At 41.8% G+C, this 3945-nt stretch overlaps 1 pseudogene; it reads right to left on the reverse strand.

Moving 5' to 3' along the window:
- Positions 1-3320: 3320 nt before the first annotated feature.
- LOC115870930 lies at positions 3321-3505 on the reverse strand (annotated as a pseudogene).
- Positions 3506-3945: the final 440 nt, after the last annotated feature.

A 3945-nucleotide genomic window follows, 5' to 3' on the forward strand; every position in this document is an offset into this window, starting at 1 on the left:
GGGGGGGGGTAGGAGCCAGAATGATGATGGCTAACACTTACAAGACCAAATGCTTTTCTGCGTGGAATGTTTTTTTCCTGCTTGAAATGTTTTGTTGAAATCGTGTGTTTTAAGTCATGAAGTCATTTTTAATTAAATGAAAAACTATATATTTGGGGTAATATGAAGTAGTGGGACATATTTGAAGGAATAACACCCATCCCATCCACCCCCAGATAAAAGCTCCGCTGATGTGAGGGGCATAGTGCATGTGGAGTTTGTTCCACCTGTTCAGACCGTTCATCAAGCTTTCTATTTAGAGGTTATAAAAACATCGCCCAACAGTGTGCGACACAAAAAGGCCTGATTGGTGGCAGACAGGAGACTGGTTTTGCCACCACGATAATGCACCTGCTCATGCAGCCATCTCAGTGTGCCAATTTTTGGCAAAAAACAGCCTCCCTCTCTTGCCCCCGAACCTCGCTCACCTGACCTCGCTCCTTTTGCTTCCGCGAATGCAGAGGGACATGAAAGGACAGTGATTTGAAGACATAGAAGAGGTGAAGAAAAACATGAGGGAGGTGCTATCAGCCATCCAAACAGATGAGTTTGAAAACTGTTTCCAAGAATAATGGAATTGCAGATTTGACAAATGTATTAAATGTAATGGAGAGTATCTTGAAGGTGATAAGGTTGTTTTGTAAAAAAAAAAAAAAAAAAAGTAAATACATAGCTTTGGAGGGGAAAAGTAGAGAAAATTCCATTTTTGGAGGGATACCCCTCTGTATGTCCCAAGGGGGTTTCTGGAACAGGGATGTATAAGATGAGGCCCATGTCTTAGTTATAACTTACATGGGGCCTGCCAGATAATACCCCTCATCAAAAGTGGGATAGCAGCTTCCCACTAAACCTTAGAAGTAGAAAATATAGAACGATGTATATTCCATAGACCACAAAAGGCTTACAGGAAGAGTCAATAGGTAACTAATTTGAAAAGGTTTCTTTTCTTTTTTGTAAAAAATACTAGAGACATTGGCAGTACCTGAAAAAGAGTATGTGTTGTGAGTTTTTGTGTTGGAATTTTAAATGTTGTATTGAGTACATCTTGCCACCAAATGCTATTTAACCTTAGTAGAATACCACAGTCAATATTTATTTCTTCTTTGTCTGGACCACGGGGTTCTAGAGACAGGCTCGAGTAGGTTCTACTTCTCCCTCCTCCTCCAGCTGGGTTGTCTAAGCATGGTGTCACAGCAGTAGCCCAGGCACAATACACAAATGCAAACACAAAAGACCTCTTGAGTCCTAGACTCATATCTGGAATGCTGCCACCGTCCGTGAGTTTTACTGCTTTATTTGGCCTAAAGCAGGTCATGAGGGCAGCCAGATTCAAGAAGTGCTCCTCAAAACGTCACGACATAAAAGAACCATTTCATTATCATCACAATTTCTGGGGCCGGGGATTTGAAGAAGGCTTACCTCTGCTTCCTGGTGCCTGGGACCTCCGGTGGGAAGATCCAGAGACTGGAGGCAACAATCATCTAGAAGTATATTCACTCACACCTGACACTGTTTGTTGGTCATCAGTTGGGACAGTAAGAGGGACCCAACTGGGCTGTTGGCTGGAAGGCTGACCCCTCAAAGTGTTGAAAAGAAAAGGTGTTCTCCTTGAGGACTGAGGTGCACCAGACCGAAGCCATGGTGTTTTTAATAGGTTCAGAGGCATACAAAACTGAGGATACATGTGAGGAAGGCCAACAAAGAATCAGTACATCTGCATTGATTAAAGTAAAGTACATGGACTGAGAAAAGAGCAAACAAATCCGTTTCAGAGGAAGTGCAGCCGGAAGACTCCTTAGAAGAGAAGATGGCACGGCTTTGACGCGTGGACTGTGGACATGTTGTCAGGAGGAGAGGGCCCTCATGCTTGATAAAGTAGAGGGTCAGTAAAAATGAGGAAGGCCTTCAGCAAAATGGATTGAACGTGCCAATGGGCTCCAACAGAGGACTGGGTGCGCAGATGGTGCAGCACCAGGTAGTTTCCCTTCTATTGTACATCCTATTGTATCACTATGGGTCACGTCAAAACCAACCTACCAGCCCCTCAAAAAAACATCAAGCACCTAATTAGAAAAGGGCAATTTTAGGAGGACGTGGGTACAGGCATATTTCCGAGCTTACAGTAGATGAGAGATCCAGAAGGTCACGCACTCTCTTAGACTTTCTTGGGAAACATCAGCCTAGTCAAAGGTCAAGCAGTGTGCACTGCTTGACCTCAGATTTACTCAGCTTCGAGAAACTCTGATGTAGCATAGGAGAAAACAAAATGCTGGATAAAGAGTTCTTCCAAATAGACCCCACCTATCAACCAGGTAGGCTTCCGGCTCTGAAGATTCCGGTGAGCTGGGCTGATGGACCTATCTTCACAGTCAAAGGCCCTAACAAAAAGAATGTAAATGCAAGTCGAGGCAGGTAAAAGATGGTAAGGGTTGGCTCGGTGATATCAAGAACCTTCTTCTGGAACATGCCTAGGTTGGCCTCTGTATCCGGAAACTGCAGAACAGTAAAGCTTCACAGACACATTTGATTTCAAATTAACTTTGCAATCTGATAATAGGCTTCTGCACTTTTAATGATTTGATTTCACTTTAGCCGCAAACATCTGTACAGGATAGCTCTGATATCATTTGTTGCAGTTGCTTATACTTTATGCCATTATTTGGCTATATCCCATTTGGGGCATGCTAACCCTAAGAAGCTAGAACGTTACAAAAATAGGGTTGGCCTTTACTTTTGGTGTTTTGGGATAGAACAGTGAAATTAAGTTGACATCTGTAGCAAATTTCTGCTATGTACTTGTGGTCTTTAAAACTGTATGCAAGTATATACAGACAGTAAATAAAACCAAGAGACTAGCACGTGTTTTTAGAATTTATATGCAGTATCTTTTTAAACAATTTGCTGCTTTTTACAAGAGAAGGTTTCAATTCTTTTGTGTTATATATTGATGTGAAGAAGCAAATACATGCCTGATTGTGAACAAAATGCACTATTTCAGGGTTTTTCTTTCTCCGTGAATAGGAAGAAGGGTATTCATGTAAACCTTATCAAACTTTAACATGTTTAAAGCATCTTATACTTTTTAAATGTATTCTTTGCATAGCCTTCTATGCATGTGTGGCAGGCATCACTGCTTTGTTTTCATTCATAAATAGGGAGACTGAGGGTCTGGATGCTGAAATGACTTCAGTTCATACAGTGACGAAAAAAGTAGAGCTAGAGTTGAATTCACCTCCTATTGAATCCACTGAATGGGTTATGGATGCTTATAAACACATAGCTGAGTGTACATATATTCTTTTTTTCTTTTTCTTTTTTTTCAGTCCCCCACTACCACAAAGCATGCAGTCGACTTTCCTGCATTTGGGGAAATCGCAGAGGTCAGCACACCCGCAGTGCAATGGGTGAGCCTCGCTCTGGGAAAACCACCTTCTTGATCATGGTGTTTCCTCTGCCAGGTAAGTATGTTCTAATACATGTATGTAATCATAAGCAATACGTATGTAATCCACACCTGCATTTCTAAGGAGGCATATATGTAAAGAAATTAATTCGCTAGTAATGATTTAGATTCTAAGTTAAATGACACACATTTTTATAAAACCACCCATCTCCATGGGGCCCATTCTGATCCATGGTGACCCTGTCTCTCATTTCCAAGGAGCTTCAGCTTTCTTCTAACATGAGGCTGGTGGGTTTGAACTCATACCCTTGCAACTCACGGTCCCATATTTACCCAAGAGCATCAGATACATACAAAAATATACCTATGCTCCCACCTAAAGGAAGGATCACTTTGAGTTGGGATGAGTCAATGGCAGAGAGTTTTCTGAGACCTAGCCACGAAGCTTTGAGTTGAGATCTGTAAATAAATTCTCATCCAGCACACACTTTGACCGAAGAAAA

This window comes from Echinops telfairi, unplaced genomic scaffold, assembly GCF_000313985.2.
Source record: "Echinops telfairi isolate 266 unplaced genomic scaffold, ASM31398v2 ScPeMD7_2573;HRSCAF=3158, whole genome shotgun sequence".
In the NCBI taxonomy this organism is placed as follows: domain Eukaryota; kingdom Metazoa; phylum Chordata; class Mammalia; order Afrosoricida; family Tenrecidae; genus Echinops; species Echinops telfairi.